We start from the raw sequence: 23,095 nt of genomic DNA on the forward strand, positions 1-23,095 counted from the left end.
AAGCTCAGCGAGAAGCTATTTCTAAGGAAGTTAAAACCATGTTAGAACTTGGAGTCATAGAGGAGTCTAACAGTGAGTGGTCCAGTCCCATAGTGCTCATCCCGAAGCCCGACGGTAGCATACGCTTCTGTAATGACTTTCGTAAGTTAAATGAGGTGTCCAAGTTTGACGCATACCCCATGCCCCGTGTGGATGAGCTTGTAGAAAGGCTGGGAACAGCCAGGTTTCTCACCACATTGGACCTGACCAAAGGTTACTGGCAAATACCTTTATCTGATAGCGCCAAAGAAAAAACAGCCTTTTCGGTTCCGGAGGGGCTGTACCAGTATAAGATGTTACCCTTTGGGTTGCATGGGGCTCCAGCAACCTTTCAACGGGCGATGGATAAAATTTTGAGGCCCCATAGAAAATATGCAGCTGCCTATTTGGATGATGTGGTAATTCACAGTACAGACTGGGGGTCCCATTTGGTTAAAGTACAAGCAGTACTGGACTCAATCAGAGAGGCAGGGTTAACTGCTAACCCAAAGAAGTGCTGCCTCGCAATGGAGGAGGTCAAATACTTGGGCTTTACCATAGGCAGAGGTCTGATTAGGCCCCAATTGAATAAAGTTGATGCTATTCAAAACTGGCCTCGTCCAGTGAATAAAAAACAGGTAAGGGCTTTTTTGGGAATTACTGGGTACTATAGACGGTTTATTCCTAATTTTGCGACCACAGCGGTGCCGTTGTCAGACCTTACCAAAGGGAAGCAGTCAAATGTGGTGAAATGGAACCCTGATGCAGAAAAGGCGTTCCAAGCATTAAAAGTGGCTTTGTGTTCACAACCGGTGTTGATAACACCAGATTTTTCAAAAGAATTTGTGGTACAGACAGATGCCTCAGAGGTAGGGATAGGTGCTGTGCTGTCCCAAACCAGAGATGGGGACGAACACCCTATCATTTATTTGAGTAGGAAACTCAATGAGCATGAAAAAAGGTATGCCATTGTGGAAAAGGAGGCTTTGGCCATTAAGTGGGCACTAGATACCTTGAGATATTACCTCTTGGGTAGACAATTCAGACTAGTGACAGACCATGCCCCTTTAAAATGGATGTATGTAAATAGAGGCAAGAATGCTCGTGTAACTAGATGGTTTCTAGCGTTGCAGGACTTTAAGTTTACTGTCGAACATAGACCGGGAACACAATTGGCCAACGCAGATGCATTGTCTCGCATCTTCTGTTTGGGGGCTACAAGTGTTCCGGCCCCTAGGTCGAAACAGGGGAGGGGGATATGTGACAAGAACACTGGGATAGTGTTTGAGGGCAGGTATATTTGTCCCAGGTTCTTGTCTTATATGTTTTAGAAAATGTTAACTTCTAGGAAAAATGCTTTTTGTTTTGTCTGAACCTTTTCAGTTTGCTGTAAAAGCTGGGAAAAGGCTCTGAGAGAGAGATAAGGCGAGTTCTAGACATTGGGCCCAGTTCGGGTCTTTGGCCTCACAGAGGGCTAATCAGGGTTTCAGCTGTGTAAGAGTGATATAGTGCTTCTAACCTGATTAGTATGGGCAGACTGCCTGGGAAGGCTGCAGGATCTGTGTGTGAGAGACACGCTTTCTGATGCAAGTAAGCTATACAGTATGTACTGAAGAACTCTGTGTTTTGTTTAGTGACAGTTAGGAACATCTTATGTTTAGTTAGTGCCGGACAGGCAAGGTATTTTTATTTTGGGGTTTGTTTTATTTTCTGTTTCAATAAAACTGGCCGGGGTCGGTTGTACCAGAAACTGGACTTGTGTTGTTCCTCAGCTGCTGCGGGCTGCCATATTCCCCAGGAAAAGGCACCTTGCACCCCTACAGTGTTACAACTTATATATATATTTCAAATACTGTATTTATAAAAGGATAAATTATTGTGTAAAGTCTAGCACTCTGCAGATGTATGGTTTTAAATGAAAGTATATGATTTTTTAATCCATAAACATCACTATATAATGGTATTATTAAGGTTGATACCATGCATGATGTTATTTATTGCAGTATGTATTTTTTTATGATTTTATTGTAGTGTATGATGAATACATTTATATTTCTAACCTCTACTGCACTGATGTATTTATTTACATTGGAATCTTTACTAATTAAATCTGTAGACATCCATACCTCCTAACATGACCATCTCCAGGAGTGACAGAATGCTCTGTTCCTGGACTTCCCTCTTAATTAATGATTGCCATCACCTGTGGTGAAACACCTTTCTTATCAAACAATTAGTTCAACACAGGTGATGGCAGTCATACATTAAGAAGGAAGTCCATGGACAGAGCATTCTGTCCCTGCTGGAGATGGTCATGTTGGGAGGTATGAGACATCTTTAGTTCAGAGTGTTTATAGTGGTTCCATTTTTTTTAGTTATACTTATGGATGGTAAGGTAATTCAAATTATCATGTTTTTATTTGTGGATTCATTCTTATATTGAGTGAAAAATTCTATTTTATATTAGTTACCATTTATTCAATGGGAATAAATTAATCTTTAATCCACAAACATCTACTCTGTTTATTATCTGTATAACTGTGAACAATTTTTATTATTGGGGTAATGCATGGTTTCTTCTAACTTTTTGGATATCAATATATTTTTATATATTTTTTATATATATATTTTTGGATATCAATAATTATTGTAGACAAATACATACGTGTAAAAGGTACCTACTAGTTGTATGTATTATTATGGGTGAGAGTTTAGTTGTTTCTCAATCCATAAACATCTACTGTGTACCATTAAATATATGTTCTAGAATATAGATGCATCATACAAACAATATATACTGTGGTGATTGTAAAGCTATACAGTGCATCCGGAAAGTATTCACAGCGCTTCACTTTTTCCACATTTTGTTATGTTAATGCCTTTTTACAAAATCTAATAAATTAAATTTTTCCCTCAAAATTCTACACACAATACCCCATAATGACAACATCAAAAAAGTTTGTTTGAAATTTTAGCAAATTTATTAAAAATAAAAAACTAAGAAATCACATGTACATAAGTATTCACAGCCTTTGCTCAATACTTTGTTGATGCACCTGTGGCAGCAATTACAGCCTCAAGTCTTTTTGAATATGAAGCCACAAGCGTGGCACACCTATCTTTCTGCAGTTTTGCCCATTCCTCTTTGCAGCACCTCTCAAGCTCCATCAGGTTGGATGGGAAGCGTCGGTGCAAAGTAATTTTCAGATCTCTCCAGAGATGTTCAATCGGATTCAAGTCTGGGCTCTGGCTGGGCCACTTAAGGATATTCACAGAGTTGTCCTGAAGCCTCTCCTTTGCTATCTTGGCTGTGTGCTTAGGGTTGTTATCCTGCTGAAAGATGAACCATCACCCCAGTCTGAGGTCAAGAGTGCTCTGGAGCAGGTTTTCATCCAGGGTGTCTCTGTACTCCAGGTGGGCTACCATGTGCTTTTTAACTAAGGAGTGGCTTCCGTTTGGCCACTCTACCATACAGGCCTGATTGGTGGATTGATGCAGAGATAGTTGTACTTCTGGAAGGTTTTCCTCTCTCCACAGAGAAATGCTGTAGCTCTGACAGAGTGACCATCAGGTTCTTGGTCACCTCCCTGACTAGGGCCCTTCTCCCCCGATCGCTCAGTTTAGATGGCCTGCCAGCTCTAGCAAGAGTTCTGGTGGTTCTGAACTTCTTCCATTTACAGATGATGGAGGCCACTGTGCTCAGTGGGACCTTCAAACCAGCAGATATTTTTCTGTACCCTTCCCCAGATCTGTGCCTTGAGAAAATCCTGTCTAGGAGGTCTACAGACAATTCCTGTGACTTCATGATTATATAGACAGATGTGTGCCTTTGCAAATCATGTCCAATCAACTGAATTTACCACAGGTGGACCCTTAATTAAGCTGTAGATACATCTCAAGGATTATTAGTGGAAACAGGATGCACCTGAGCTCAATTTTGAGCTTCATGGCAAAGGCTATGAATACTTATGTACATGTGATTTCTTAGTTTTTTATTTTTAATAAATTTGAAAAAATCTCAAAAATCTTTTTTCATGTTGTCATTATGGGGTATTGTGTGTAGAATTTTGAGGGAAACAATTATTTATTTAATTTTGAAATAAGGCTGTAACATAACAAATTGTGTTAAAAGTGAAGCACTGTGAATACTTTTCTGATGCACTGTATACATTTTAGGTTCCTTCTGTTATTAGATAAATTAAAAAAAAATATTGGATATCAGTTTTCTTCAGGTCTATTTCAATGTTTTCTGTGTGAACCTACTAATTAATCACTCTATGTTCCTCTCAGACTGGCAATATTTATATATGTTCTAATACTGTTATACTGTAAGTGGATGATAAGGTACTTACACAACTTTAATTCTGATGTCTACATTTGCAGATAGATTACATTGCTATATAAATACTGTGGTGATTGCTATTTTTGGTCATAAGTATACAGTATTCCTAGTATAGGTTGTGATTTATCCATACATAAACATATTTATGACATATTTGAACTATATCTTTAGAATACATAAAATTCTAACATCTGACTATTTACGTATAAGTCCCAAGTAAGTCTGTTTATTACAGTCTTAATTAGAGCATCAGTCATCTATTCCCCTAGTCTATATTGGCGATTTCTCATTTTTTTAGTAAATATAAAGTATTATATTATATTATAATATTTTTTATTTTACTGAATGTTTAAAAATATGTGTAGCTGATATCTATATATATATATATATTGTATCATAAATGTGACACATTGTCTCATACTATTTATTGACTATTAATTATCTGTCATACTGTATTATGACACCAATACTAATGGTGTAATACTATTCATGTATAGTTATCACATTCTGACCATATACAGTATAAGTGAGGTGTGCTATGAACCAGGTTCTTGAAAATAAGTGCATAAATCAAAAAATATAGAGTATAAAACCAAATCATTGAGTAGTGAAGTGATCATTTTACATGTTTAGTATATATCTGTTCATATAGAGAGTATAAGTGAATAAAAATTTAACCTGATTAAATAAAATTAATAAGATAATATTAAGTGACTAACAAGAGTTTATTGTTCCGGTGTTCTTTATTTTGCCTAACCATTATTGTCTACTTGCATTATCCAGTAAGGAGACAAAAGTAGGTATTTTCCATTTGTTATGTTTTGTTCTCTATTCCATTTGGTTATTTTCCAATAGTGCTCGGATATTAATATAGCATTTATCATTTGATATGTATTTATCTTGTAATATTGTGGGATTCTCTGATCAATGGATAGACCAAAAGTATATTAAAGTAGTATATTCATGAAATATCCAAAATGTATTAGGGACTACAGCTTTTTAGTATCTTTACAGTATGGTTCTAATCTGTCCCAAATGAAAATCCATCTTTCTTCCAGATTTCCTCCTCTAATTCCTAATTGGACTTTTTCAATTCCAAAGGTTGATAGCTTCTCGGAGGTTACCATTATGCTCATTTAGGAAATGTTTAGCAATACTGGTGAGGGTTTTGAATCTCTCCTTGTCTATTGTTCTACAATTAATGTCATTTTTAATTTTGTGGATTTTGCCATACCGGTCTTGGATTTCTTGCTTGGGTGTGATATACCTGTATATACTGCAGTGTCCACATTTGTGACTGCCTATAAGTCTGTCCTCTTTCTTTTTGTTCTTCTTTGAAATCTTACTGTGCACCAGAGTATTTCTGAGAGTAGGTGATTTTCTCAAGCTTGTATAAACTCGGTTGCCCAGTATCTCTTTCAAGTCATTATCTGATGTTAAGATATTTCAATGTCTTTGGAGAATTGTACCAACAAACCTCACCTTCTCATCCATCTTCTTAGTTGTATCTTTTTTGCATACTAAGATCTCTCTTTTGCTACACTGTATCCTTTTTTATGTTCCTTTTGCTGTAACCTCTGTGTTCCAATCTTTGGCTGAGTTCTTTAGCTCTACATTAAATTTTTTCTTCTATGGAACAAAGGCGCCTCATCCTTAGACATTCCTTTTTTTGGAATTCTTCTTATTGTGATAGGTGTACGCTTTCAGAGTGAAGAATGCTATTCGTGGAGCTGTTTTTCTGAAGGGATCTATTGAGACCCTACCATCCTTCTCAATCTCTATTGTCAGATCCAAGAAGGTGACTGATGTCTGACTAATCCCTGATGTTTAGTGAGTTGTTATACAGTTATACAGTTTGTCCAGGAATTCTTGTTGTACTTCCTTTTCTCCCTCCCAGATGATCAAGACATCATCACTATATCTGTGCCAACTCAGAATTTGATTGGTGTTATATTCATTCTCTTCAGAAAAAAAAAATCTTCTACCACCCAAGGTACAGGTTGGTGTACATAGGTGCACAACTACTGCCCATTGCTGTACCTCGGGTCTGCAGATAGAACCTTTTATTAAACACAGTAGTTATTTGTGAGTACAAAGTTATCAAATGCAGTGATGACCTTCATTTTGAGGAAGTATTCCATGGCTTTCATTCTGTTGGTATGGTCTATGTTAGTGTAAAGCAACTCAGTGTTGCATGTGCATAGCCATGTATTCAGATTTAAAGTTATATTTTGAAGTTTCCCCACAATATCCATGGTGTCCCTTGTGTAGGAGGCAATTGGAGGACATATTTTCTTAGTTGTTTATCTACAAATGTACTCACTTTTTCAGTGAGTCCTCCAATACCCGACACAATGGGCCTCCCTGAAGGTATATCTTTATTTTTGTAAATTTTGGGTAGGGCATAAAATGTAGGTATCTTTGGATGTGTAACCCACAAGTAATATCTTTCCCTTTTTTGTGATAACACCTTCTGTATAGTTTTCTTTAATCATCTCTTGATATTTTATTAGGAAATTTGCTGTAGGATTAAATACAGTATTAGATGTTTATAACATTCTTTGTCATTCAACTTCTCATCAGCTCCTCAAGGTATAATTCTATTTTCCAAAGGACAACATTCCCACCTTTGTCTGACGGTTTCATTTTTGTGTCTACAAGGTGGATTAGGCATTTTTTTAATAGGGAATTTTGCTAGACATTGTGGCCCCAAAGCAGCAGGGCCCACTAACTGTTCTATAGCCAGTCTTCATGTAAAGAACCAAATGCCAGCGCTTAGGGCTTTATAGCATTCACCCAGGGGTTTCTCCTTATTTTGGAAAAATAACAGGGTTTAAAAGAACAAGCACAGTATGTTTTACTTAGTTCTTGACATTGAATAACCTTGATAGTTGGAATTTCGGTTCTTACCAGGCAGCCACACCAGCAATGAGCAATATTTTCATTAGGAGAAGCCCATGAATCAGTGAACCGAGTGTACCCATAGGAATGAGGTAACTGGTCACCAATCACTACCAAATTGATAGAAGGCATATAAGGCTGTACTTCCTAAGATACACAAATTTGCCCAGTGCTTTATCTGTAGCACCCTCCTTAGCAGCTTCCCTATCAATAGTACTTTCCCCAGTCCTGGAAGCATGATTTTGTAACTGATCAATAATTATATGACTGAAGAGCTCACTGTTTTAGGGTGTGTATATATTTCAGATGTCAGGACTTGGTTCATTAGGGGTCTCCAAAGCTCCTGTCTCGGGAGCCGCAGTACAGGTCCTTACCTGAGGTGCTACTCTTTGAACTCTGTTATTTGTCCAGTTGTAAATAAATTACTTCATTGCTTGCATGGACTACACCTGAGAGCTGCCTGTTCCAATCACTCGATTCAGGGTCAGTAATGTTGCCTGATAGTGGTTTCTGGATCTGCTAGTAAGGCTATATGGCATGTTTTCTTCTAAAGCTCTGGTTTATGATTCATGTCTGTTCAGATCTACCATACCTAAAATCTGCCTCTAATATTTGATTAATAGTTGCACGATTTATGGATCTCTGTTCCTATGTACTTCTGTGTTCTGGACTCTGGGCCTAATTCAGACCTGATCGCAGCAGCTAAATTTTTCTGTAATGTGCAAAACCATGTACTCTGCAGGTGGGATAGATGTAACATGTGCAGAGCGATATAGATTTGGGTGGGGTGTGTTCAAACTGAAATCTAAATTGCAGTGTAAAAATAAAGCAGCCAGTATACACCCTGCACAGGAACAATATAACTCACCCAAATCTTACATCTGCCCCACCTGCAGTGCACATGATTTTGCCCATTAGAGAACAATTTTGCTGCTGCAATCAGGTCTGAATTAGGCCCTTTGATTGCTTAATATTCATGTGAGTTTCTGTGTCTGATAAGACCAAGGAAACTCTGCAACTCACCAGATTACCATTAACCCATTATTTATACATCTTGGTAAAACAATATCCAGCTTCCTCAGTTTGTCTGCTATATTTTCTGTTCGTTAAAGTAATCTTCTGTATTTAATTATATTTGCCTTATCAATTGTTTTTCTGCATATCAAGCTATCTGCACTCTCCTGCCCTGGTATTTCCCAGAAAACATCATACTGTATTTGCTACTACTGTGATTGGTGGCTCTACTACACTCCAAGTAGTTCATAACATCAAAGTGTGGCTAATACTACTGCCATTTATTTATATATTGTATATAGGTTTTAGTTAATGTTTTTACATGACAGTGAGCTGTGTCAAATACAGGTATAATTGAACATTCACTATTATGTCTTTACTGTACAATCCAAAGGACGCATAAAGGAACTACTGTAGTAGGGTAATTAGTGAGAGGTATAACCTTCACCTTACTCAATGTAATGGTGGGCAATAGCAAGAATAATGCACACTTAAGCCTAGTATCCTCATAGTGTCCATCCTAAGTCATATTCTCTTTCCAATATCAACGCTGCTCATTATCCAGAGATTGAGATGATTTCTCACTCACTTAAATAAAATGGAGATAGATACCTATACATCACTGAGTGCAGCTGCTTTTTAATGTAGTTGTTTGTGCATTGTTTAATACCTTGCAAATTGAAGAAGGGGGATATGATGTAACTTCCTACTAGAAATATCAAGCTTTAGAGATCTTCCATTAAAACATTTTTGAGAAAACTGAATCTGGTTAATTTCAGACAGATCATTATAGATATTTAAGGATTCCCAGAACAGATTACATTGCCACCTCTGATCATTTATAATGGTCATGCACAATATTTTGAAAAGAAAATTGTAGGTACAAAAACTTCATTATCTGGTGCAGTACATTGGAAGGAGTATGAACCAGAGGAAATATCTTCAGCTGCATCCGCTTCTAATTACTGTAAAATCTGGTTTACTTACAGGATTAAAAGCAATACCTTAATACACTAATACACTCAATACACTTAAATTCGAGCCACTGCGGCCGCTGTATGTAATCCTTAACCTACGTATTTTTTACTCAGTTAGCGTACAAAGGCCCGTACTGTGTACGCACTTTGCATACACACGCCGCGGCGGACGTTCAAAGTACATGCAGTGCATACACACACACACCGACACACTGAGAGCACAATGCAGCTACACTTTAAACCTTAGCAGGAAACAGACACGACACCAATTGTATTTAAGATGTTGGGATCCGACCCACCAACCAACATATAATTGCTGAAAGGGGGGTTACAACAGATATACAATCACAATAACAGAAAAGAGGCTACAATCAATGGTACATACGTTTTGTTTCGCCAGCGCCACACGCTCCCGGTGTTCAGTCAATCAAGCAAGATGACCTTCAAAGAGAGATGAATGACTGGCTAGGCAGCTTGGCTTTTATACATTTGGTCAAAACATAATACAACAGAAACTGTAATCCCTTCACCTATAGGTCAAAGGGCTGGTCATTTACAGCACAGGAGGGGTCATAGGTTGGTTTGAATAGGCGGGCGATGCCTGGTCCAGGTGCACTTGCAGTTGGTCTCCCCTGGGTTCCTGCCGAATATCTGAGTACAGTAAACACAGTAAAATATTAATATCCTGTTCCTGCGCATAATTATGTGCAGGAGCGTGCTATCTTCTGCAAACTGCTACCGGAATGTTGCCCTTAAAATACCCTACAGTTAAATAGCACACACTACCTCATAACCTAATGCTGTCCCCTCATATCCTGTAAAGGTGAATCCCTTTGTTGTTGTACCTTTTAAACAAGTATAACTTGCTAGTGTGGTGCGTGTGGGCTATGTGTACATTGTGCACTATGTGGATTAAATATGAGATATGTCTTTGTGGCTTTTCCATGCGAATACAAATTCTACCGTAATTACTCATACCACGCGCTAATAGGCAGGAACACATTAGCGGTCATACGCAAGTTGCAAATATGCGTACGCACGGCAGAATAAGTACGTGCATGGAGGCCATCTGTGTGGTGTTTGTACTTGATGTGTGTACTGTAATATTTTCCGACTTCGACAGTCCACCCTTTGGCAGTCATCAATAACTGCCATTCTTAATTAATAAACTAAAAATATTACCTATACAATATATACAAAGCTTGGATGATCGTGGGAGAGTTGTAGGTGGGAAATGTATAGCCTAGTGGGATAGTAAAAGCATTTATGTATGAATCAATGTCTGAGGGGCATGTGTCATCGTACCGTATATGTTCTAAGTAAGCTTCGAGGTATTGCGAAGTATACATTAAATCCATCTTATCCCGTATTAAGGGTGTGTACTTTGTCAAACAAACACTACCAAGCTCCTTTCGGGTAAGGGCTTTAGACCCTCGCCTCTTCAGCTTCAAATACCAACAAATGGGGAGCACATTTAGTTGATGATACATGGGGGGAACATATGTGAATGCTACTATATGTGTATAACACCTGTCGACTATGTGTGCCATTAACTGAGGGTTGCAGAGATGAAGATAAGACACATATATAAAAATACATTCACATAAACATTGGGTAGGGTTGACGTCTTTTCCGGTTGGATGTTTCTGGGTAGAGGGGGAGACAGAGAAAAATGGTGAAAGAAACAGGCCATGAAATTCATTTGCAATCCTTATCATAACACTGTTTCTATAGATGGGTTGATAATGTCAATTATTATCTTTAAACATAAAGCTATACACTATTACCGTGGAGCCGCTATGGCCGCTAGACCACGTGCAAGTGCTACGCACTTTGTACACTATTTGCGTACAGAGTCCCGCACGTGGTACACACTTGGCGTACACACGCTGCGCTGAGTGTACGGAATACACACAGCGGGCGCACACACAGTTGATAACCTTTAAACCTTGTTAATAAAACACAGTAAGAATATACTTATACTCTAAACCTTAGTAGTCTAATACTGTAATGATGTAACGCTTAAACCTTAACAATGTGTATGCTGTTTGAGCGATTAAGACGCTAAGAGAGCCCTTTGCAGGAAAGTGAAAACACAACACCGGGTTTGGTTAAAACCACAGCAGCTCTAACACCGCCGTGGATTATTCAGAGAAAAAGGGGAAAACAGTACAAGTTATACACTACAAGCTAACACAGAAATCTAACAGAATAACAGAGAATAAGATGAACAATGGCTACAGAGAATATACATACATGGGGAATTTTTCGCAAGCGCAACCTGGAATCCAGTCCTCAGCTATTCAGGTAGAAAGCCTTAAGAGACATGAGGCTGGCCAGGCAACAGTGGTCTTTATATACACAACATACATTCACAATACAATGGTACCTGTAATCTTATTGTTCATTGGACACAGGGATGTGTCTCTACATTACAGCAAAGGTCATAGGTGGATTTGAACAAGTGGGCTGTGTTTTTCCCCAACTGCTCTGGTGGGAGGTATCCTCAGGATTCCCGCCGCATGTGTAATTTACAGCAAATACAGTTAATGTTCATAATCTACTTCTGTACATAACTATACGCAGGAGCGAGCGATCCTTTCCTAACTAACATCGGAATGTTACCCTTAAATACCCTACAGCTGGATACTAGACACCACCTTTTAACCTTTATCTGACCCTTCCTATCATGCAAAGAGGAATCTCTCTGTTCAGGAACAGTTTAAACTAATCATACTTGCTGACATGGTCTAGGGGAATATTAACTACAAAATGCACTATTTGGGTTAAATATGCTACGATCGAGTCGCACGCTACACGCTCACAAACTCCGCCGTAAATACACATCTTATGCGCACGAGATGCTGGAGCGTCCCCTACACAACTTGCGGGTATGTGTACGCACGGGGGAACAGGTGCACGAGCAGCGTGCATGTGCATGAGGGGTTAGTACAAGGGGTATGCATCATGATATTTTTCGACTTTGACAGTCCACCCTTTGGCAGTCAACAATAACTGCCACTATCTAAACAATTAAGCAGAAAAAAATATACAATACAATGAAATACCTATAAATGATTGGGTGGAGGGAGGAGAGGAAAAGGTGGGAAATGTATGACCTAGTGGGATAGTAAAAGGATGTATGTATGAAATTCATGTCTGAGGGGTCATGTATCATCGTGCCGTACATGTTCTAGATAAGCTTCGAGGTATTGCGAAGTATACATTAAATCCTTCTTATCCCATATTAAGGGTCTGTAATTGGGCTAACAAACACTACCGAGCTCTTTTCGGTTTCTTGTTCCAACAAATGGGGTGCACATTAGTTGATGATACATGGGGGGGAAATATGTGAGTGCTAATATATGTACCTATATCACCTGTTGACTATGTGTGTCACTACCTGAAGATCGTAGAGATGAAGATAAGAAACGTGTTATAAATACATTCATATGATAATGTGTGTAATTGTCCTTGGATGTCTGTCGAAGTCTTGTCCGGATAGGTGTATCTTTGCTGTGGGTGATAAGCAAAGTTTTTTTCAAGTATCCATACGAAGTCTTTTAAAGTCTCTTAAGTGTCTCGCAAAGTCTGTGGAAAAGTTCATCAAATGTCTGTGGAAATATTCATCATCGGTCTGTAGAAATGTGCATCAAAATCTTCTTCCGAGTGGATGTCTTTTTACCTTGGAGAAAAACAAAGGAGAAACGGGTGAAAGAAACGGACCGTGGAATCACGTCTTATCACAACATTGTCTCGATTGATGGGTCATAAATTAAACCAGTGTTTTTAACAATGCCTTCGCTCCTCAAACTCATCACTCTGGTACTGCGCTTGCAATGCATTAAAATCCGAACACATCTAAATATCAAACCAATCATTATGACAACTCCCAGGATACAAAGGAGAAATTTCACTACATTCACGATAACATTTTGAGCCCATTCTCCTAAGCCTGAGAACCAATTTCGTGGGTTCAACCATGAAACCCAGCCGGTCAGTTCATTACTCACAACAGTAAGGGTAAGGTTGTGTCTCCTTTGGAACTCCCACTTCAATTGCAAGATATCGTCCATCTTTTGATCTATGACCTCGGTTGGGTCATCAGTGCTGTTTGTGATATATGTACAGCACTTCACACCATACTGAGTTGCTAGGGTGACACAATACCCGCCTGTCACCGCTGTGATGTAATTGAGAACCATCCTGTGCTGGATCAGTTCCGTTTTGTAAGCTTGCAACTCCCTCCCAGTATACCTGAAGGTGTCATCATACATCTCGGTGATATTGTCTATCAGGTTCGCTAGCGCATGAATAAACCTAAAATTTATAATTCCTCTGGTGGTATGGGTGATATCTAACGCGAGTAGGAATTGAATCCCCGTGGATTCGTGGATCAAATCAGAGGCTGTGTGCTCTGTCCTATCTATAAGGTGTCTCTTAACAATGTGTTCGTAGTGAGTGTGAGTGTAAGGAGCTTGAGCATTGCGGTGAACGTCTTTCATCTTATCATGGGTAATGGTCATTACTTCTGGCAACACTCTTCCAATGTAACACAATCCCTCTGAGTTTGGGGCAAGCTACTTATACGCCTTCCTCCCACATATGAAATATGCATCATCGGGGAGGACATATGGGACAGAATATGACATCACCATATTGCAAACCTTCCAGGTGAAAAATCCTATCCCTAACTTTCTCATCTGTTCAGTACACGTATCAGGCTGTATGATATGCGCACAGTATCCTGGAGATACTTCTCCAACCCGCATGGTCCTACTCCCTAGAATGTACCTATACTGAAAATATCTCCCACCGTTGGCTATTTGGCGTATAAGTTCTGAGTCTACGGGCATTCTATCGGCTCTGTGTGAAAATGCCATGGTTTGGTTGTTCCATGTCACTTCCCAATTTCCCGGCTTTCGGGGATTGGAAATGTTAAAACATACTAAGGACCTATCCACATGATATTGGTGGAGCTTCAAACTAGGAGGCCTAGAAATATTAAATTTCTTGTCCACCGGTCTCCCACCCCTTAATTCAAGTACCTCACCTATTGTTAAAGAGTATGGCACTAGTCCTGACTTGCTATGACCTTGAGGTACTTGTGAGCACACCCAGCATTCCGTTTGGTTTAAAACCTTACCCACCAATGAGTGATAGTCACTCAATGGATGACGGTCCATGTTGATATTAAGGCTGGACTGACATCTCTGGATGCAGCCGTCCTCAACTATGTTTTCACAATTCCTACAGATACAATTCTCTTCAGCTAACAATCCTTCACAATGTCTCCTAGTGTCATGACTACCAGATCGTTTTCTGATACTCGCCTTTGCTCGGTGATTGTGTTGCTCTTGGAATTCTACGAATCCATCCTTGTCATCAGAACCCATTCCAGATCCTTTCTCGACCTCTCTGGTACTCTCACCGAAATAGACTTCTCTGGTCAACAACAGGGTCAACAGGAAAACCCGGAATGCAGTATCTTGGGGCAAGTCCATCTTGCAGGAGGAGAAAGAAAGAGTGGTAATGGGAGGTAAAGAAAATAATTAGAAGGGAAAGAAAATTGGTACGATACTTGTCCTCTAGTCTTGTTGTTCTTCTTGCTCAGATGCCGTCTCAACAGTGCTGCCTCTCAGTCTTCCCAAAACGGACACTCCAGTGATACGATATTCTTTCCGAATCAGCGACCTTTCTGTAAGGAGCATAAATCTTGCACTACCATTTGTTTAACTGTTGTGTGACATACCATCCTTAGAACATGAAAAAACAAAAAGAGAGAGAATAATAGAAAAAGAGAAAAATTGTCAGATTTCCGTTCACCATCAGGCTGTCACACCAACATGTCTATCGGTATCTCTGCACAGTCTCCCCCACCAGTATTTCCACTCTCCACCCTCTGTGCATGGCCAGGCACAATGATGCTGGTAAGATATACTGGGGTTGGGCAGACCTCTGAGAAGTCCAAGTAGACATGTGACGTTTGAGCTATAGTTCTGCTGGTGAACGTCAGAGATGAAGAGGAAACATTTAAAGATAAATCACAGAGTTTACCTGGCCGCCCCTGTGTCTACAAGGAATGACCTACCAATTACATCAACTGTGACCTCAGGTTTACTACCTAGGCTAATAATCAACTTCACTGGCTGCAAATTACAGGTGCGGCCCAAAATTTTCCCTATGTGATCCCTGATTCCAATTACATGCGTCATAACTTTGGTTGTTTTCTTGTCTAGGGGGTCGATATACCTTATGTGGGTCTCTTAATCTGCAATTCCGTGCAATATGTCCTTCCTTATGGCAGTTATAACATTTTACTACATACGACTTACCATCAGGGATCTGGGGTTTAGGCTGATGAGGCCTTGTTGTAAGGGCCTGTATACTTACTGTCATCAGCTTGTCCCCCCTGTGACTCCCTGTGCCTAATGAAGTTCCGATCATGCTCAATAGCGGACTCTCTCAAGGCAGCCACCGAGATACCACTCCAGCTAGGTTGAGTGGTTTGTACCCTGGTTCTCAACACTTCCTTTAACCCGTCCATTAATACGGACACCGCTACCTCTCTATGATATACATTATCCTTACTCTACAATGTGAGGTGCAATTGTCTGTGCATAATGTACAGTACCGTACTTACCTGTGGACACGACCTCACCTGTCCCTCCACCAGGGGCCTTTGCTACTGCTCTTACTGGTTGGGCCGTGCCCACTGTAGTATCTTGTATGGTGGCTGCTAGAGAGAGTGCCGATATCGTGGTGGGCTCATCTTCCTGGTCGCAGTCCTGAGGGAAGTTTAAGATGGGATACAACTTGCACGGGTTAGCATTTGCATTAATACATTTATCTACTTTACTCTTATCATTATTAATACATTTAATAAGTGCACTCTTATCGTATACCAGTATGCCATTCTCTGTAGCCATTTTCTCCCCTGTTATGTACGGTAGTGGTGGTGGTGCAGTTGCTATCAGTTTCCTGCTAGGGTTGGAACCAGCTGCTTGAGCTAATCCCTGTTGTATCTCACCCTCCTGTTGCCATAACTGTAAACAATCATAATGTCTAATCCTTTGTCTCTTGGATTTTATCAGACATATCTTTCTCCTTAGATTTTGCAACACCTCAGGATTAAAACTGCCTACCCTAGGGAACGGTTCCCTATCGTCCACAGTCATACGTTCCCACTCATTGCATAAGACCTCTGCGTGTGATCCATATTTCTCACACATTATGTACCTCGCCGACCCTTTGGGCAGCGGAATATCAACCTGAACCCTGGTTGATTGTCCCTTACTTGAGCAACTGGCCCCCATTCTTTGCAGGTATTGCCTTCTCAGCGAATTCCTACAAAAACCAAATTACTCAATATAAGGCAACGGTGAAAGTTCTCCGAGTGCTCTCACCCACCCACGTCGGCCAATACACCTACACACTGTCTGCAGCGCTGGACGTACCCAACCTAGGGCCCCTGTGTAACCTCTATTTACTGAGAGCGTGTGGGAGTATGCTACCCCTCCCAGTAAATATCAGTTGCTGGAGATTTCCTGAGTGAACAGCGAAACTCCCTTAAAATAAAAAAAAAACTGTTACTCAAATCACGTTACGTGTACAATTAGCGTCTATGACCCCGCCATTGTATGCAAATTGCGTAATGGGTATCAAGGTGAGCTAACTAATGCACACAGTAACGTGTGGTACAGTCGCACTGCGTATAAGTAACTATTACTTATCCGCTGCACGACCAACGGAATCGGTTGTTTAGGCTGCAAAACCTCAGCCGGAGCGTATTCTCAAAACGGGCCTATATGGGTACTACGCAAACCCCCGGGGCTGCGCTCTCTACCTCTGACCTTTCTCAGGCCAGGGTTTTCAGAGCTTCGCTTGACCTGGTCAGCGGATTTCTGACTTCGCCGACCTCTTGGTCTGCTGATTGCTACCTTGCTCCTTTATACTCTTATACAATGTTAACGTGAGCAAGCCAGTCCCACGCCACCAAGTGTCCACTCACCTGGTGTACTCTCCTACGGGATCCCGACTTCCCTTGGGTCCAAAACCTTTATTGTTTGCACACTCACTCTTGCTCACTCATATACACTTCGATTTTTTTTCTGTACAGAAAATTACTTTCAGTCAGGTGAAACAGACTAATCCCAGAGCTGATGCAATAAGAGAAGGATCTTTTAAACTAAAATTTTGGAAACTGAACAAATTTGTGCTATTATCGCGTGGCTACCGTATCGCCTAAACAAAAACAATACTATCGTGTGATTTGTATTTAGTGGGCGTATCTGTACGCACGTTGCGTAAACACGCCACGTGTGTAGGCCTTTGCGTTGCGTACGCAGTCTCGCACGCTGTCCGAGACACGTGTACAAAGGCCGGATACGCCCGCAGTAACACAAATAACACGCTTCTATAAATGTAAACGATATTTAACTATAATCGCTTACTAACACCACACAGTATCTCCTGTATAAACCTTAATAACTGGGTCAGGCTGCGTGTGTGTTTTACACTTACTCCCTTAAATAATACTTTATATTTTTAACTAAAGTAGCAACAAATTTTCTCAGCACGTGATCAATGCTAATGGCAAACAAGAGGGTAGATATGCGAAAATACACAAATGAAATACAGGTGTGTGCGTGTGTTACGTGTGTTGCGTGCGCAGTTGGCACCAAACAGAAATTTAACAGATTTAAAACCAAACAATAGCTTTACGTTCTTACCTTTCGGATCCCACCAGCATCCCTTCAAACCAAGCGGAGCAGACGCTTATCTAATCAGCACTAATGTATCCCCGACCACAAAACGGCTAACAGGGGATACTACCTTCCCGCCCTTTGCTGATAGATAAAAGTCTGCCCTGTCCTGCTAGGCTGCGGATATAAGGAGAACCGGACGAGCTCCCAATTGATAATGTCAATTATTATCTTTAAACATAAAGCTATACACTATTACCGTGGAGCCGCTTTGGCCGCTAGACCACATGCACGTGCTACGCACTTTGTACGCTATTTGCATACAGAGTCCCACACGTGGTACGCACTTGGCGTACACACGTTGCGCTGAGTGTACGGAACACACACAGCGGGCGCACACACAGTTGATAACCTTTAAACCTTGTTAATAAAACACAGTAGGAATATACTTATACTCTAAACCTTAGTAGTCAAATACTGTAATGATGTAACGCTTAAACCTTACTAACTAACATCGGAATGTTACCCTTAAAATACCCTACAGCTGGATACTAGACACCACCTTTCAACCTTTATCTGACCCTTCCTATCATGCAAAGAGGAATCTCTCTGTCCAGGAACAGTTTAAACTAATCATACTTGCTGACATGGTCTAGGGGAATATTAACTACAAAATGCACTATTTGGGTTAAATATGCTACGATCGAGTCGCACGCTACACGCTCACAAACTCTGCCGTAAATACACATCTTATGCGCACGAGACGCTGGAGCGTCCCCCTACGCAACTTGCGGGTATGTGTACGCACAGGGGAACAGGTGCACGAGCAGCGTGCATGTGCATGAGGGGTTAGTACAAGGGGTATGCATCATGATATTTTTTGACTTTGTCAGGGTCATAAATCAAATCTGCTGCTGTGACAACGCCCTCGCTTCTTAGACTCATCAAATTTGTGCCGTGCTAATGCCGCATTAGAATTCGAACACACCTGAATATCAGACCAATAACTATGATGACTCATAGGATACAAAGGAGAAACTTTCCCACACTCATGATAACATTCTGTGCCCACTCTCCTAACCCTGAGAACCGTTTGCGTGGGTTCAACCATGAGACCCAGCCGGTCAGTTCATTACCCACAGCCGTCAAAGTAAGGTTGTGCTTCCTCCTGAACTCCCACTTCAACTGTAAGATCTCATCCATCTTTTGATCGATGATCTCCGTGGGGTCATCAGTGCTATTCGTAATATACGTACAGCACTTCACGCCATATTGAGTTGCCAGGGTAACACAGTACCCACCTGTCACAGCTGTAACATAATTAAGGACCATCCTGTGCTGGATCAATTCCTTTTTGTAGGCTTGTAACTCCCTTCCTGTATTCCTGAAGGTGTCATCATACATCTCAGTGATATTATCTATCAAGTTCGCCAGTGCATGGATGTACCTATAATTTATAGTTCCTCTGGCAGTACGGGTGATATCTAATGCGAGAAGGAACTGAATCCCAGTGGATTCATGGATCAAATCAGAGGCTGCGTGCTCTGTCCAATCTATGAGGTGTCTCTTGATGATGTGTTCATAATGGGTATGAGTATAAGGAGTCCAACCCACATGGTTTTGCTTCCACGCATATACCGGTACTGAAAATATTTTTCACTGTTTGCTATCTTGCGTACAAGTTCAGAGTCGATAGGTATCCTATCAGCTCTTTGTCAAAAGTTTATTGTCTGGTTATTCCACGTCACTTCCCAATTTCCTGGTTTTTGGAAATTGGAAATATTAAAACTGTTGTAGTGACCTATCTACATGATACTGGTGGAGCTTCAAACTAGGGGGCCTAGATATATTGAATTTCTTGTCCACCAGTCTCCCACCCCGTAATTCGAGTACCTCATCTATTGCTAAAGGGTATGGCACTAATCCTGACTTACTCTGTCCTTGAGGTACCTGTGAGCACACCCAATATTCTGTCTGGTTTAAGACCTTACCCACTAGTGAGTGGTAATCACTCAACGGATGTCGGTCCATGTCGATATTAATGTTGGACTGACATCTCTGGATGCACCCATCTTCGACTATATTCTCGCAATGCCTACAAATACAATATTCATCAGACAATTACCCCTCACGTTGCCTCCGAGCTCCGTGACTACCAGAGCGTTTACTGATACCAGTCTTTACTAGAGTGATGTGCTGCTCCTGAGATCCTACAAATCCGTACTCACTATCAGAACCCATTCCAGATCCTTGCTCGACATCTCTGGGACCCTCACCAAAACAGATTGTCCTGAGCAAAAACAGAATTACCAGAAAAACCCAAAACGCAGTCTCTTGAGGTAGATACATTTCGTTAGGGAAAGAGAAGTAAAATAAGAAGGGGGGAGAGAGAAAAGTGCAGTGGGAGGTGAAAAAAGAAAACTGGTAAGACAACTGTCTTTGAACTTGTTGTACTCTGCGCTTAGGTGCCATTTCAACAGTCATGCCTCTCAGCTTTCCCGGAACAAACACTCTAGTGATACGAGGTTCTCTTCACCTTGCTCTTTGTCACGAGTTTTCTCCGGGTCAGCGACCTTCTTGCAGTGGGACGAGTGGACCCAAGTCTCTCTTTCGGTGACCTTTATATATATATATATATATATATACCAAATATTGCAGTTATTTTGTTATTGCATTTGAAATCATCCTGGGGTTCTATCATTACATGGGGTTGTCGCCCAAAAAGAATTTCAAAGGGTGATAAGTTAAGCGGTGACCTTGGAGTGGTTCTGATGCTGTACAACACTAGTGGCAAAGCTTCTGGCCACAGCAATCCAGTTTCAGCCATCACTTTGCTCAGCTTATTCTTAATAGTGCTGTTCATTCTCTCCACCTTCGCACTCGCCTGTGGCCGGTACGGAGAATGCAAATTGCTATTAATTCCCATCAGTTTGCACATGACCTGAAAGACTTCACCTGTAAAATGGGTACCCCTATCACTTTCAATCATTCTAGGGATACCATATCTGCACACAAATTCCTGCACGATTTTCTTTGCAGTGAACACAGCAATATTTGTGGCAGCGGGGAATGCTTCTACCCAGTTGGAAAACACATCAGTACACACTAACACATATTTAAAATTCCTGCAGGGTGGTAACTGTATGAAGCCGACTTCTATTACCTGAAAAGTTCTGTCTGTAGGAGGGATATGGGATGGATCCATTGGTATTGCCTTACCAATATTCTTCCTCAAGCAAGTAAGACATGTCATTGCTTTCTTACCTGCATGAGAAGAGAATTCTGGCGCACTCCAGTAGGCTCTTACCAGCTTGCCCATACCCTCCTTGCCCAGATGAGTCAGACCGTGTGCCGCCTCAGCTAGACTTGGGAGATATGCTCTGGGGGTCACTGGCTTACCGTGTCCATCTGTCCAAAGTCCTGAGGACTCCTGACCATATCCCTTCGCCTTCCAGACTGCCTTTTCCTGTAGCAAACACAAATTTTGCATTTCAATTAACTGTTGCATGTTAACGGTTTCAAACATCATCAGTGATGTGATGTTAGTTCGTATGAATGTGCTTACTGCTGATTTAGCAGCTTCGTCTGCCCGGCTGTTACCAACTGAGATTGGGTCTTGGTTGTAAGTTTGTGCTTTACACTTGGTAACAGCCACTCTGTCTGGTTCCTGTATTTCTGTCAGGAACCTTTTGATGTGGGATGCATGCGCTACAGGTGTGCCAGCTGCTGTCATGAAATTTCTGAGGCACTACAGGGCCCCAAAATCATGCACCACTCCAATGGCGTACCTAGAGTCCATGTATATATTAGCTAACTTACCTTTGGTCAACTCACATGCTCTGGTCAGGGTGACCAGCTCAGCGACTTGTGCTGAGTGTGGTGGCCCAAGGGGTTCAGCTTCTATGATATCTTCGTCATCTACAATGTCCTCGCTTTTACTTACCAGCAAAGCTATCGCTGCAACACTTCGCAAGCAAGTGGGGAGAGACCGCGCTACCGTGTCCAAATGTGCACTGTAGTAAGCTACCGGTCTGCTGGCATCACCATGTTTCTGTGTTAAGACTCCTGCCGCGCACCCAGCACTTTCGGTACCATACAATTCAAAAGGCTTTTCATTATCTGGCATACCCAACGCAGGTGCTTGTGATAAACACTGTTTTAGTCTCTCAAATGCCAGTTCGGACTCGTCTGTGTGTGAGACCTGTTCTGGTTTGTTTGAAGAGACCATCTCCTGCAAAGATAATATGGAGAACCCCGGAATCCAGTTCCGACAGTACCCACACATTCCAAGGAAAGTGCGGATCTGTTGCTGAGTTTGCGGCAGAGTCATGTCGCGAATCGCCTGTATCCTATCAGCGGTCAGGTGCCTAAGTCCTTGTGTCAAGCAGTGTCCCAAGTATTTAACCCTGGTCCAGCACAACTGCAACTTATCCTTTGAAACATTGTGTCCTGTCTGGGAAAGATGAAACAGAAGCTGTTTAGTATCTGCCAAGGATGACTCGAGTGAGTCAGAACACAACAACAAGTCATCAACATATTGTATTAGCACTGATCCACTCTCAGGTTGAAAGGATTGCAAACAGTTATGCAAGGCCTGGGAGAAACTACTCAGGCTGTCAATGAAACCTTGGGGTAGGCGAGTCCAGGTGTACTTTACTCCCCTGTACGTGAAGGCAAAGAGGTATTGGCTGTCAGGGTGAAGAGGGACAGAAAAGAAAGCAGAACAGAGATCAATGACAGCAAAGAATTTTACGGTAGAGGAAATTTGCATGAGGATGACAGCTGGATTGGGCACTACGGGGAATTGTCTCTCAACTATTTTGTTTACCCCCTTAGATCCTGCACTAACCTGTAACCCCTCCCCCTACTCTTTTTCACAGGGAAGATGGGACTATTGGCAGTGCTGGATGTCCTGACTAGGATGCCCTGCTGTAGCAGCCGCTCTATGACAGGGTACACTCCTAACTCTACCTCTGGCTTCAGAGGATACGTAGTGATTTTTGGAGCTATCCTGCCATCTTTTACTTGTACTGCTACTGGAGCTACATTCACCATCAATCCAGTGTCCTGTCCATCTTTGGTCCATAGGGAACCCGGTATTTGTGAGACCATTTCCTCTACCTGCGATGGACACGTCT

Source organism: Pseudophryne corroboree, chromosome 5 (assembly GCF_028390025.1).
Source record: "Pseudophryne corroboree isolate aPseCor3 chromosome 5, aPseCor3.hap2, whole genome shotgun sequence".
Classification (NCBI taxonomy): Eukaryota; Metazoa; Chordata; class Amphibia; order Anura; family Myobatrachidae; genus Pseudophryne; species Pseudophryne corroboree.